We start from the raw sequence: 15,887 nt of genomic DNA on the forward strand, positions 1-15,887 counted from the left end.
AGACCCACTTATTAAATGATGTTTAACAATCCTCCAGGCAATTGCGTGACAGCTGGAATGAAAAATCAGGGCAAATTGTACATATAAGGGAACAATTGTCCATATTTGTGTAAGTTACCCTCCAAAGTCTGCAAGTTAAAAGGCACACTTTAACCAATTTGGCAACTTGCGTGGCATTTTCCTCCACTATTTGTAGGATGCTGGTATCTCCTTAATAGGTACTGTTTTCCTATGCAACACACAATGACTTCTTGAACACATGGCAGCTTTTCATTGGTTCATTTAACACATATTTATTGAGTTACTACTATGTGCCAAACACCATTATACAGGTACTGAGGATACGGCAGTGAACAAGATGGACAAAAATCCCTGCCTTTGTACTACATCGTGGGGTGGGTGTGAGGAGACAATGAACAAAAGAATAAACAAACTATGTATTGTGCAGGTGTGTCATGGGAAAAAATGAAGGAGGGAAGAAAAGCAGAAAATGTCAGGAATGCATTTTGGTGGGGGGTGGCCAGGCAGGTGGCCAAGAAGTGACATTTGAACTAAAGAAGGTATAAGTGAGCAAGCCATGAGGGAATTTGGCAAAAGAGTTTTGGAGGCAGAGGTCACAGCCAGCAGGTGCAAAGGCCTGGGGCAGGAGTGGGTCCAGGGCATGGGACAGATAGGGAGAAGGTCAGCATGGCTGAAGGAAGTAGGGCGTAAGCTCAAACAAGTTGCAGGTGGGAGGCTGAGTGTGTTGGACCTTGTAGGCAATTTTAAGAACTTTAGTTTCCATTCATTAACATGGAAAACCACTGGAAGGTTTTGAGCAAAGGAATAACGTAATCTGCCTTTTTGTCTTCAAATGCTGTGAAACAAATACTTATTTGACCCTATCACCATTTCTACCTTTGGAAAGGCTATGGTGTGTTACTGGATGTTGAAGATAGCTTACTATCCAATGTGCAGTAACCAGACTGAATTTATTCTTTCTCAAGATGAGAGAAAGATAAGCCAGGTATGGTGGCTTTCTTAGATAAGCCAGGTATGGTGGCTCATGCCTGTGAGCTGAGGGGCAAGAGGATCACTTGAGGCCAGGAGTTGAAGACCAGCCTGGGCAACATAGTGAGACCCCTCATCTCTTAAAATTTTTTTTTTTAGTTAGCCAGACATTGTGGCATCCACCTGTAATCCCAGCTCTTCGGGAAGCAGAAGTGAGCTATGATCACGCCACTGCACCCCAGCCTGGGTGACAGAGTGAGACCCCCATCTCTAATTTAAAAAAAAAAAAGACTGGATAGGGCCTGGTTAATAAAACTAACTCCCCCAAATTCAAGTTTTTCATAAACATCTTTTTTAAAAAATAGCTATAATTGACATAAAATTCACCCATTTAAAGTTTACAATTCAATGAATTTTTATATATTCACAGTGAAGTACAACCATCACTATATATTTTTTTTTTTTTTGAGACAGAGTCTAGCTCTATTGTCCAGAGCGGGAGTGCAGTGGTGTGATCTCAGCTCACTGCAACCTCCACCTCCTGAGTTCAAGCAATCCTCCCACTTTGGACTCCCAAGTAACTAGGATTACAGGCATGTGCCAACACGCCTGGCTAATTTTTGTATTTTTAGTAGAGACGGGGTTTCACCATGTTGGCCACGCTTGTCTCAAACTCCTGGCCTCAAGTGATCCACCTGCCTCGGGTCCAAAGTGCTGGGATTACAGGCATGAGCCATGGCACCTGGCCGGAATCTACTTTAGAACTTTTTATCATCCCACCACCACCAGAAAGTCTTTACCCATTAGCAATCACTCCCCATTTTCTCAACCCTTCCCGCAAAACCCCCACCTAGCCTTGGGCAACCACTAATCTACTTTCTATACATTTGCCTGTTCTGAACATTTCATATCAATGGAATCAGACAACATGCGACATTTTGCATCTGGCTTCTTAGAATAAGATTTTCAAGGTTTGTCTATGTTGTAGCATATATCAGCACTTCAGTCCTTTTGGTTTTTAAAAATCTTTACCATTTTCAAGTGTATAGTTTCATGGCAGTAAGTATATTCACACTGTTGTGTAACCATACCCACCATCCATCTCCAGAACTCTTGTCACCTCTCCAAACTGAAACTCTATACCCATTAAACAACAATTCCCATTCCCCACCCCACTCCAGTCCCTGGCATGGCAACCACCATTGTACTTTCTGTCTCTGTAAATATGACTACTCATACTTCATTTTTTAAATTGCCAAGTAATGTTTCATTGTATGGATATACTGTACAACAATTTAACTATCCATTCAGCTAATGGACATTTGGGGTTCTTTTATTAACCTTTTGGCTATCATCAATAATGTTCTGATACTTCATGTGTGTGTGTATAGATAGATAGATAAATTAAATAGAAGATAGGAGAGAGAGAGAGAGATTGGAGACAGGGTCTCACTCTGTCACTCAGGCTGGAATGCAGTGGCAGGGACACATCTCCCTGCAGCTTGACCTCCCAGGCTCAGGTGATCCTCCCACCTCAGCCTCACAAGCAGCTGGGACTACAGGCATGTGCCACCACACCTGACTAATGTATGTATTTACTTATTTATTTATTTATTGTAAAGACAGAGTCTAGCTATGTTGCCCAGGCTGGTCTCAAACTCCTGACCTCAAGTGATCCTTCCTATCTCAGCTTCCCAAAGTACCAAGATTACAGGCATGAACCCCCGTGCCCAGCCTGAACTTTTTTTTTTAAGTGTTATTCCGGTTGCTTTGTTGAAAATAGACCCCAAGAAAGCAAATCTGAAACAGAGAAAACTGCTAGGAAGTTCTTGCTGGAATCCAGGTGAGAACGGATAGAGGCTCGCATTTGAATGAAGTAGTCAGAAATAGCCACATTTGGATGTATTTTTATACAATTCCTGCTCCTGAAGTCTTTCCCACTCCTTTTTTTTTTTTTTAACCATTACTACAATTGCTTTGCTGCCTTTTTGCTGATTTATTGGATCACGTGTTTAAAACACTGATGTGAACACCTTCATCTATCCTTCTTACTGGGTATGTGTTAGGTATTTAACAAAGTCTTAGCTCTCCTGGGGTCTGCCTGCATGAACCAACCAAATATAAATCTGCAAAATGGGAACTCTACAGTGTCTCTTCAGTTTTGCTGTCAAGATTTCACAGCCTCAGCTTCTAAAATTATTTCAACAAGTTCAATGGATACATATTCTTGAACTCTTTTCTAGCCTATATTTTCCAACAATGTTGCTAACTATATTTCCATAGCAGCCTTCTTATCTAACACACTGGTTAAAATGTCAAAAAGCAGAGGGTTTAAAAAGCTTTTCTCGATGGAATGTGCTTCTCCTTCATACATGATATGACTTGATCGGAACAATGTCATAAAGATATTTTCTCTGTTAGATTAAAATTTTGTTTGCATGCATTTTTCAATAGCTTTAAGCAGTTGAATAGCAATATATGCAGGAAGAAGCTAAGAGACTTATGTAATAGATGGTTCATGTATCTATAACCCACACTGCTGCCCAGGAAAGTTGGACTGCATTAATAGAGAGGATTTTTTCCTGCTGAATACCTTGAGGAGTTGACCAACACATTTGAGAGTAGAAGTCGGAAAGGGCCAGGTGTGATGGCTCATGCCTGTAATCCCAGCACTCTGGGAGGCCAAGTGGGGAGGATTGCTTGAGCCCAGGAGTTTGAGGCCAGCCTGGGCAACAGAGTGAGACTCCATCTCTAAAGAAAAAAAAAATCATAAAAAACTAAAATTCACTGCTAAAACGGACACAGAAAAAACTGACAATCCAGAGAAAGACAACATGCAATGAAGCTAGACATGGCCAAATTAGGAAATGATATTGAGAGAGAACAAGAGCAAGAAAGAGGAGCCCTCAGCACTGAGAGGGCTGAGGCTGCACAGAAATGACTGGTGGGTTGGTTACTTAGTTACTTTTTGTGAAGTGTGCAATGTAAATGTCACTTTGGTCTCCCCACTGCAATCATCAGCTAAAGTCTACACTGCTATATTGCCTGTCTATTGCTGTGTAACAAATTATTCCAAAACGCAGTGGCCTAAAACAACATGCATTTTTTTTTTTTTTTTTAATTATACTTTAGGGTTTTAGGGTACATGTGCACAATGTGCAGGTTTGTTACATATGTATCCATGTGCCATGTTGATTTCCTGCACCCATTAACTCGTCATTTAGCATTAGGTGTATCTCCTAATGCTGTCCCTCCCCCCTCCCCCCACCCCACAACAGTCCCCGGAGCGTGATGTTCCGCTTCCTGTGTCCATGAGTTCTCATTGTTCAATTCCCACCTATGAGTGAGAACATGCGGTGTTTGGTTTTTTGTCCTTGCGATAGTTTACTGAGAATGATGTTTTCCAGTTTCATCCATGTCCCTACAAAGGACACGAACTCATCATTTTTTATGGCTGCATAGTATTCCATGGTGTATATGTGCCACATTTTCTTAATCCAGTCTATCGTTGTTGGACATTTGGGTTGGTTCCAACTCTTTGCTATTGTGAATAGTGCCACAATAAACATACGTGTGCATGTGTCTCTATAGCAGCATGATTTATAATCCTTTGGGTATATACCCAGTAATGGGATGGCTGGGTCAAATGGTATTTCTAGTTCTAGATCCCTGAGGAATCGCCACACTGACTTCCACAATGGTTGAACTAGTTTACAGTCCCACCAACAGTGTAAAAGTGTTCCTATTTCTCCACATCCTCTCCAGCACCTGTTGTTTCCTGATTTTTTAATGATGGCCATTCTAACTGGTGTGAGATGGTATCTCACTGTGGTTTTGATTTGCATTTCTCTGATGGCCAGTGATGAGGAGCATTTCTTCATGTGTTTTTTGGCTGCATAAATGTCTTCTTTTGAGAAGTGTCTGTTCATGTCCTCTGCCCACTTTTTGATGGGGTTGTTTGTTTTTTTCTTGTAAATTTGTTTGAGTTCATTGTAGATTCTGGATATTAGCCCGTTGTCAGATGAGTAGGTTGCAAAAATTTTCTCCCATTGTGTAGGTTGCCTGTTCACTCTGATGATAGTTTCTTTTGCTGTGCAGAAGCTCTTTAGTTTAATGAGGTCCCATTTGTCGATTTTGGCTTTTGTTGCCATTGCTTTTGGTGTTTTAGACATGAAGTCCTTGCCCACGCCTATGTCCTGAATGGTATTGCCTAGGTTTTCTTGTAGGATTTTAATGGTTTTAGGTCTAACATATAAGTCTTTAATCCATCTTGAATTAATTTTTGTATAAGGTGTAAGGAAGGGATCCAGTTGAAAAGAGGAAGTCAAATTGTCCCTGTTTGCAGATGACATGATTGTATATCTAGAAGACCCCATTGTCTCAGCCCAAAATCTCCTTAAGCTGATTAGCAACTTCAGCAAAGTCTCAGGATACAAAATTAATGTACAAAAATCACAAGCATTCTTGTACACCAATAACAGACAAACAGAGAGCCAAATCATGAGTGAACTCCCATTCACAATTGCTTCAAAGAGAATAAAATACCTAGGAATCCAACTTACAAGGGATGTGAAGGACCTCTTCAAGGAGAACTACAAACCACTGCTCAATGAAATAAAAGAGGATACAAACAAATGGAAGAACATTCCATGCTCATGGGTTGGAAGAATCAATATCGTGAAAATGGCCATACTGCCCAAGGTAATTTATAGATTCAATGCCATCCCCATCAAGCTACCAACAACATGCATTTTTTATCTCACAGTTTCTGTGGGTTAGGAATTCGAAGATGGGCCCCCCACTTCAGGGTCTCCCATGGGTTGCTATCAAGGTGCCAGCTAGGTCTCATCTCAAGACGCAACTGGGGCAGGATCCACTTCCAAGTGCACCCACGTGATTATTGGCAGGATTCGTTTCTCATGAACTGTTGTTAGAAGCCGCTTTCAGATCCTTGCCACGTGGGCCTCTCCGTAGGGCAGCTCACAACACAACAGCTTGATTTATCAGAGCAAGCAGGCAATGAGGCAGAACAGGGACCTCTCTTAGGGACATGCAGCACTCCCGCCCTCAAACATAGAAATAAAGAAAAATCTTAAGTTCCTTTAAGAAAAATTCCAGGCACTTAGCTAGCCCTTAAGAAATAAATAAGGCAGCGTGATGCTTCTAGCTTTGTTCTTTTGGCTTAGGATTGACTTGGCGATGCGGGCTCTTTTTTGGTTCCCCATGAACTTTAAAGTAGTTTTTTCCAATTCTGTGAAGAAAGTCATTGGTAGCTTGATGGGGATGGCATTGAATCTATAAATTACCTTAGGCAGTATGGCCATTTTCACGATATTGATTCTTCCAACCCATGAGCATGGAATGTTCTTCCATTTGTTTGTATCCTCTTTTATTTCATTGAGCAGTGGTTTGTAGTTCTCCTTGAAGAGGTCTTTCACATCCCTTGTAAGTTGGATTCCTAGGTATTTTATTCTCTTTGAAGCAATTGTGAATGGGAGTTCACTCATGATTTGGCTCTCTGTGATTGGTGTACAAGAATGTTTGTGATTTTTGTACATTGATTTTGTATCCTGAGACTTTGCTGAAGTTGCTAATCAGCTTAAGGAGATTTTGGGCTGAGACAATGTGGTTTTCTAGATATACAATCATGTCATCTGCAAACAGGGACAATTTGACTTCCTCTTTTCCTAATTGAATACCCTTTATTTCCTTCTCCTGCCTGATTGCCCTGGCCAGAACTTCCAGCACTATGTACTATGTACTATACTACAAGGCTACAGTAACCAAAACAGCACGGTACTGGTACCACAACAGAGACATAGATCAATGGAACAGAACAGAGCCCTCAGAAATGATGCTGCATATCTACAACTATCTGATCTTTGACAAACCTGACAAAAACAAGCAATGGGGAAAGGATTCCCTATTTAATAAATGGTGCTGGGAAAACTGGCTAGCCATATGTAGAAAGCTGAAACTGGATCCCTTCCTTACACCTTATACAAAAATTAATTCAAGATGGATTAAAGACTTAAATGTTAGACCTAAAACCATAAAAATCCTAGAAGAAAACCTAGGCAATACCATTCAGGACATAGGCATGGGCAAGGACTTCATGTCTAAAACATCAAAAGCAATGGCAACAAAAGCCAAAATTGACAAATGGGATCTAATTAAACTAAAGAGCTTCTGTACAGCAAAACAAACTACCATCAGAGTGAACAGGCAACCTACAAAATGGGAGAAAATTTTCACAATCTACTCATCTGACAAAGGGCTAATATCCAGAATCTACAATGAACTCAAACAAATTTACAAGAAAAAAACAAACAACCCCATCAAAAAGTGGGCAAAGGACATGAACAGACACTTCTCAAAAGAAGACATTTATGCAGCCAAAAAACACATGAAAAAATGCTCATCATCACTGGCCATCAGAGAAATGCAAATCAAAACCACAATGAGATACCATCTCACACCAGTTAGAATGGCCATCATTAAAAAGTCAGGAAACAACAGGTGCTGGAGAGGATGTGGAGAAATAGGAACACTTTTACACTGTTGGTGGGACTGTAAACTAGTTCAGCCATTGTGCAAGTCAGTGTGGCGATTCCTCAGGGATCTAGAACTAGAAATACCATTTGACCCAGCCATCCCATTACTGGGTATATACCCATAAGACTATAAATCATGCTGCTATAAAGACACATGCACACGTATGTTTATTGCGACACTATTCACAATAGCAAAGACTTGGAACCAACCCAAATGTCCAACAACGATAGACTGGATTAAGAAAATGTGGCACATATACACCATGGAATACTATGCAGCCATAAAAAATGATGAGTTCATGTCCTTTGTAGGGACATGGATGAAACTGGAAAACATCATTCTCAGTAAACCATCGCAAGGACAAAAAAACAAACACTGCATGTTCTCACTCATAGGTGGGAATTGAACAATGAGAACTCATGGACACAGGAAGGGGAACATCGCACTCCAGGGACTGTTGTGGGGTGGGGGGAGGGGGAGGGACAGCATTAGGAGATATACCTAATGCTAAATGACGAGTTAATGGGTGCAGCAAACCAACATGGCACATGGATACATATGTTACAAACCTGCACATTGTGCACATGTACCCTAAAACCTAAAGTATAATAATAAAAAAAAATGCAGTAAAATAAAGTGTAAATGGCAGAAAAAAATAAAAATGAAAATAAAATAAATAAATAAATAAATAAATAAGGCTGGGCACGGGGGCTCATGCCTGTAATCCCAGCACTTTGGGAAGCCGAGGCAGGTGGATCATTTGAGGTCAGGAGTCCAAGACCAGCCTGGCCAACATGGCAAAACCCCATCTCTACTAAGAATACAAAATTAGCCAGGAGTGGTGACGCATGCCTATAGTCCCAGCTACTAAGGATGCTGAAGCAGGAGAATCGCTTGAACCCAGGAGGTGGAGGTAGTGAGCTGAGATCATGCCATTGCACTCCAGCCTGGGCAATGGAGAAAGACTGTCTCAAAAATAAATAAATACATAAATAAGCAACTTAATAAGCAAGAAGATAACAGTAGCTTAGAACAATGGGCAAGAAAGTTAAAATCATGGGATGTTTGGTTTCCCTATAAAAACTAATGTTCATAGATTGTTTTTCAAAAATGAGGACTCCCCACTAAATGGGTCCACTGACACATAGGACTCAGATAAGGGGGAACTGAAGGCTAAACTCTTAACACTCTTCTCGGTTCTAAATTTCTTCCTAAGGGGAGTAGAGGAAGTCACACCCCAGGCCAGAACTAACATGCCACTGATCTCGAATTTTTAGACAAGGCTTCTCCTCCTAAGCCAACTACAAATCAAAACACCTTTAAATCTACCTTTGACCCATGGGTTCCCACTTTGAGATGTCCTGCCTTTTTAGGTCAAACCAATGTAGAGCCTCCCATACATTGATTTATAACTTTGCATGTAACCTCTGCCTTCCCGCAATTATAAATCCTTACCTATAAGCCATCGGGGAGCTTGGGACTTAACCATTAACTAATTATCTTTGCTTGGTGCCCCTCCAATAAATGCCCCACTTCCTCTTGCTACAATCCCAATATCAATGTTTGGTTTTGCTGTGCTGGGCAGGGGGACCCAAGTTAGGTATAGTAACAGCAAGAAGGCAAGACAGAGTGTGTGCTAGCAAGACAGAAGTCCCTGTGTTTGGTAACCTAATCTCAAACTGAAATGCCATCACCTTTGCTGTGTTTTACTGATTAAAAGCTAGTCACTCATATGTTCATCGCAGCACTATACACAAAAGCAAAGACATGGAATCAACCTAGGTGCCCACAATGGAGGACTGGAAAAAGAAAACGTGGTACATATATACCACGGAATACTACACAGCCATAAAAAGGAAAAAAATCATACCTTTTGCAGCTACATGGATGCAGCTGGCAGCCATTTTCTAGGTGAATTAACGTAGGAATGGAAAACCAAACACTGCATGTTCTCCTTTATAAGCAAGAGCTAAACATTGGGTACACATGGATATAAACATGGGAACAATAAAAACTGGGGACTACGGCTGGGCGTGGCAGCTCACACCTATAATCCCAGCACTTTGGGAGGCTGAGGTGGGCGGATCACTTGAGGTCAGGAGTTCAAGACCAGCCTGGCCAACATGGCAAAACCCTGTCTCTACTAAAAATACAAAAATTAGCAAGGCGTGGTGGCAAGCACCTGTAATCCCAGCTACTCAGGAGGCTGAGGCATGAGGATCACTTGAATCTGGAAAATGGAGGCTGCAGTGAGCCAAGATCATGCCACTGCACTCCAGTCTGGGCAACAGAGCAAGGCTCTGTCTCAAAAAAAAAAAAAAAAAAAAAAAACTGGGGACTGCTAGATGAAAGAGAAAGTGAGAGACAAAAGGGCTGACAAATTATGCTCACTATTTGGGTGACAGAACCAGTCTTACCCCAAACATCAGCAACAGACAACATACCCATGTAACAAAACTGCACATGTATCCCCTACATCTAAAATAAAAGTTGAAATTATAGGCTGTTCACAGTGGCTCATGCCAGTAACCCCAGCACTTTGGGAGGCTGGGGCAGAAGGATCACTTGAGTCTAGGAAATCAAAACCAGCCTGGGCAACGTAGGGAGACCTCCTCTCTACAATAAAATTAAAAATTAGCCAGGCATAATGGTGTGCACCTGTGGTCCCAACTACTTGGAAGGCTGAGGTGGGAGGATTGCTTGAGCCCAGGAGTTCAAGGCTGCAGTGAGCCGTGATTATGTCACTGCACTCATCCTGGGCCACAGAGTAAGACCCTGTCTCAAAAAAAAAAGGCAGCTCACTGTCAGCTCACTGCAACCCCCACCTCCTGGGTTCAAGTGATTCTCCTGCCTCAGCCTCCCGAGCAGCTGGGACTACAGGTGCGCACCACCACACCCAGCTAATTTTTGAATTTTTTTTAGTAGAGACAGGGTTTCACAATGTTGGCCAGGCTGGTCTTGAACTCCTGACCTCGTGATCTGCCCGCCTCAGCCTCCCAAAGTGCTGGGATTACAGGCATGAGCCACCGCGCCTGGCCGAGAAATTATTTTTTAAATGAAAATAAAAAAATAAAAGCTAGTCACTAGGTCCAGCCCACAGTCAGGGCAAGGGGTCACAAACGGACATGAATATGAGGCGGCAGGGATCATTTGGGATCATCTTAGAAGCTGTCTACCACAATGTTCCACTATGGTTTTGTATGAATGAATTATTTCAGAGGATTCACACCTGGGGCAAGGAGGTACATAGATAGCATGCAACTAGAAGGAGTCCTGAGACAGTCATTTGCAGAAACCCTGGTGAGGTTTTGGTTTTCTTTGGTCATGGAATCAGGGGCTCCTCACTGGCTGATGGACTCAGCTGACATCCAGATTAATTTGAGAACTGTATCCACAGTCATTAACTACGGGGCAGTGCCCAGCTCTCCCCAAGCCAGAAGAAGAGGTATGCATCTTCAGGACCTCAATGACAAACTTGATCATATAAAATAAGCAGCATTCATTGACCTGGTTCAGGCTACGCTGGAGGTGGACTACCACCTGGTAACAGAGAGACATTGCAGAAGCTTCCCTGAGGTTCCCCTTGCAGCCTTCAGGGTGAATTCTTTGATATTGGGTGCTTGAAATTGAGCAATCAGGCCCCAGCAAAAAACAGATGCACACTCCAATGGGGTAATTGAGGACAGTTTAGTAAAGAGATTATTTACAGAAGTGTGGACAGGATTAAGAGAAAACAAAGATGTGGAGCACACTGGTGTTATCAACAGTGGGGTCTAAAAGGGAAGGAGAGAGAGAGAGAGAATCCTGGAACCCAGAGAGCTGTCGCTGTAAGAAAGTCACCCAACAGGAACTGTGGCCCTTAGGGAGAAACTGAGCCACTGCAAACTCTCAGCCCGGAAGGAAAGAAGCCAAGGGAATAAATATCCTGACCTCCCCTTCCACCCTCCAATCTCCTACTGGGTCCCCATTGGCCAATCTGGCTCCCTGGGCACACCAGAGTTGAGAAGAATGGAGAGTGGATTGGAGGCACAAGCAGAAAGTATCCGAAACCTAGACAGAAAGCCAGGCAGTTTCACATGAGCTTTTTAAAAGTGTAGAAGTCATAAAAATTCTCCTGGGAATGAGCAAACACATGGGCTCTCAGAAGCTGAACACAAAATAGCTTTTAAAATGAAAGTCTGCTCTGGAAGGGAAAAGGTGGTTCCTGGCAATGTGCAGAGAAGGATTAAGGTCCCCACCCTCAACTCCAGCCTGCTGCATCTTCCAAGAGAGAATTCCCCAGAGCCTGGACTAGGGAAGCATTGGCGCTGCTGGGAAAAGCTACTACAGCCCTTGTTGGGCGGCTCTTTCTCACAGCTACTGAAGCTGCCTTTGCAAAGATTATTACAGTGAGAGAATATGGTGTTGCTGACTCCATCTTGTTTCTAGCCTCACAGGCTAACTGTCCTCACTCATTCCTGGGCATAGGCCAAGTTAATCATGGGATGAACTTTTTTTATTTTATTTATTTGTTTTTTGAGACAAGGCCTCACTGTCGCCCAGGCTGGAGTGCAGTGGCATGATCATAGCTCACCACAGCCTCGAAATCCCTGGTCTCACGGTGGTCTTCTCACCTCAGCCTCCAGAGTAGCTAGGACTGCAGGCGCATGTTAATTTTTTTGTATTTTTTGTGGAGATGGAGCTTCACCATGTTGTCCAGTCTGGTCTTGAACTCCTGGGCTCAAGCGATCTGCCTGCCTTGGCATCCCAAAGTGCTGGGATTGTAGGTGTGAACTACTGCACCTGGACAGGAATTTAGTTTATAGTTTAATTTGAAAGCAAGGATGATAATAATGTTCCACTGAAACTGATTCCCTCATTGTTTCAGGGCTGAAACCACCTTTGTAAAACTAAGGAAAGGCCACAAGATTAGGGAGGGGCCTGAATTCTGCTAAAATGGAGGCATAGTCTTAGGCATAGTTTTAGAACCAGCCATGGTTCTATAAGTCACAAGATTTGTGACTTCCCCAATTGCTCCTATAGATAATATTACTACTATAGAGCCTAGGATTGGTCTTTTGAGATGTTTTTCAGACTTTGCATTCCGGCAAATAACTGACCTCACCTGGACTTGTAACTCATGACTCAACTGGTCCTGCGGCCCCTACCCGAAAGTGGACTCAGAGCACAAGGACCATTTCCTACACCCCTATTGCATCCCCAACTAATCAGCAGCACCCATGGCCTAGTCCTCTGCCTACCAAACTATCTTTGAAAAACCACATGCTGGGTGCGGTGGCTCATACCTGTAATCTCAGCACTTTGGGAGGCCAAGGCGGGGGGATCACCTGAGGTCGGGAGTTCGAGACCAGCCTGACCAACATGGAGAAACCCTGTCTCTACTAAAAATACAAAATTAGCTGGGCATGGTGGCACATGCCTGTAATCCCAGCTACTTGGGAGGCTGAAGCAGGAGAATCACTTGCACCTGGGAAGCGGAGGTTGCGGTGAGCCAAGAGCACACCATTGCACACCAGCCCAGGCAACAAGAGCAAAACTCCACCTCAAAAAAAAAAAAAAGAAAGAAAAGAAAAGAAAAACCACAACCTCCAAGTTTTTGGGGAGACTGATTTGAGTGATAACTCTAGTTCTTCCACATGGCCAGCCTCAGGTTAATTAAACTCTTTCTTCACTGCAATACCACAGTCTCAGCAAACTGGTTTTGTCTATGCAGTGGGTAAGAAGGTTGAGTAATTACACTACAGTTCTTTCTGGATTCCAGGAGTCTCTCTCCCCTTCCCTTGTAGACCTGGTTGGTAAGGGCTCTGTGCTGTTGACAATTCCAGAGTACCTCACATCCTTTGTTTCATTTAACCCAGTCCATGCTTCTGTAAATACTCTCTTTGCTAAACTGTCCTCAAGTAATTGATTTTAATGTGCATCCATTGCCTGCCAGGACCTGATTAGTCCATTTCAAGCATCCAATATCAAAGAATGCACCCAAAACAAAGACGCTGTTGGGAAACGCAGAACTGGGCACTGCAAAGGTCTTTGAGCATGACACAAGGATGTTGCAAGAGCGGCAGGCCCAGAAGGGAAGTGGGGATTGAAGAACCTTGACAGCATATTCACGGGGCTCAGTCCTAGGATTCAGCATCATGACATATCACCTCCAAGCTTCCATGCTTTCATTTGTATAGCTAAGTACTTGACAAGACTAGTGAGGGTGTCCAATGATGAGGACAGTCAAGGATGTTAAATTCCTGACTATAAATTAACAAAGAAGAAAAAAAACTAACAAACCTGCATCAGTGTGAAGACCAGAAAGGCCTGTCCACAGAGCCAGATGACAAGGTACAACAGGATGCTGCTGAAAAAAATCAGACTAGATAAGAGCAGGTTGCTGTGTGAGCAAACTCAGACCATAGAAGAGAACTATAGGCCCCTCTCCTCCAGCCCAGAATTCCTGCCCTGAGTGATGCTAAATCAGGAGATGATATTGGCTACCCTCAGGGGACAGGAAGCATCACCTGGTTGGACGAACAGACTGCCATTCAAACTTAGATACATGGAGTCAGTCGGGTATGACTCAGTCCCCTGAGGCCAAATGTCAGTGAGGAGAGTGGGAGGAGCAAATCTCTCTCCTCCAATTAGAGTTGTCTCCGGAACAAACCCAGGCCTCAAGGCAAAAGCCTCACACACTATTTTGCTATTTTGTCACCCACGTAAAGTTTTCAAAAACAGGATCCCTGTAGCTCATCAGGCACTCAGGTGCATCAAAGCTGAATTCAAGGTAAAGAATGATGCTGTGGCCCAGTGAAGCTGAGATGACCATACTCTCTCTGTTCAGGTTATAGAGAAAATGGGCACTTTGTGATCACTTATACCCATAATAAAAAACAATTTGTGCGCATCCCATGAGCAAGAAAAATAAACAGGAAAAAAGAAAGCAACCTAACTACTTGTAAGTATCAGGAAATCCAACCCAAATTTGTTCATATAACTGAAAAGTCCAGGGCAAACCTGCAGGTATGGTTTGATTTAGGTGTCAAAATCTTTTGCCAGGACCCAGTGTTTCTCACACCCTTTCTTTTTTCTTTTTTTCTTTCCTTCTTTATTTCTTTTTTTTTCTTTCCTTCTTTCTTTCTTTTTCTTTTTTTTTTTTTTAAAACAGGATCTCACTCTGTCACCCAGGCTGGAGTGCAATGGTGCAATCTCAGCTCACTATAGCCTCAACCTCCCAGGCTCAAGCAATCCTCCCACCTCAGCCTCCCGAGTGGCTAGGACCACAGGCATGCACCACAATGCCCAGCTAATTCTTTTTATTATTTATAGAAACAGGGAGTCTCACTATGTTGCCAGGGCTGGTCTCGAACTCCTGGGCTCAAGTGATCCTCCTTCCCACCTAAGCCTCCCAAAGTTCTGGGATTACAAGTGTCAGCCACCGTGCCTGAACTCACACCATTTCTTAACCCCATTCTTCTCACTCAGTTCTTAATTTCATTCCTTTATAAAGCTTCTCTTACTATTTCAAGATGGCTGCCCAATTCATGTGCAAAGGAAAGAGAAATTCTTTCTCTTTACTCTGACAGTTGAATAAAAAATCCAAAGCCTGGCTCTCTTTGGTCCATCCCTGAATCAGTCATTATGGCCTGGGGAATGGAGTATGCTAATTGACTTAAGGGAATCAGGGCCCAACACTGGAGTGAAGGTGGGGCTAAAGCCACCTAATCCACTGGAGAGTACCAAAAGTGTGCTTCCCCAAAGGAAATTCACAATACTGTGGGAAAGGATGAATTGATGCTGAGTCACTATAAATGACAAATGCAAAAATAAACATACCAGGCCCCACTCCTTGCAGGAAGCAAAAGATCCTAGAGGGAGAGGCTGACATGGAACAGGATGCCTGACCAATAAAACTTCTTCCAGTGAGGATTCAGAGACATAGTCATACCTTCCAGGCTAAGTAAGGCTCAATTCCAGGCAGCTGTCTGTCTCAGCTCGTCACGCACATCCATCGCTTTTGTCTACCCGGCATTTGTTTCTCCCTTATTCAGTTCTCATTGCTGTGTAACGAATTGACAGAAGTGCATCAACTAAAGCAACACAAATGTATTATCTCACAGTTCTATAGGTCAAAATCCAAGCATGGCTCAACCAGATTCTCTGCTCAGGGTCTCATGGGGCTGAAATCAAGGTGTCAGCTGGAGCTGCAGTCTTATCTAAAGCTCAGGGTCTTCTTCCAGGATGACTGGTTGTTCTCAGACTTCCATTCCTTCTGATTATCTTGAGATAGGAGGCAGGACTTGGCTCTGGAGGTGGGGCTTGGACACCGGACCGAGTTCAGGACTAACTAAAACAGA

The sequence above is a fragment of the Symphalangus syndactylus genome, chromosome 11 (genome assembly GCF_028878055.3).
Source record: "Symphalangus syndactylus isolate Jambi chromosome 11, NHGRI_mSymSyn1-v2.1_pri, whole genome shotgun sequence".
Classification (NCBI taxonomy): Eukaryota; Metazoa; Chordata; class Mammalia; order Primates; family Hylobatidae; genus Symphalangus; species Symphalangus syndactylus.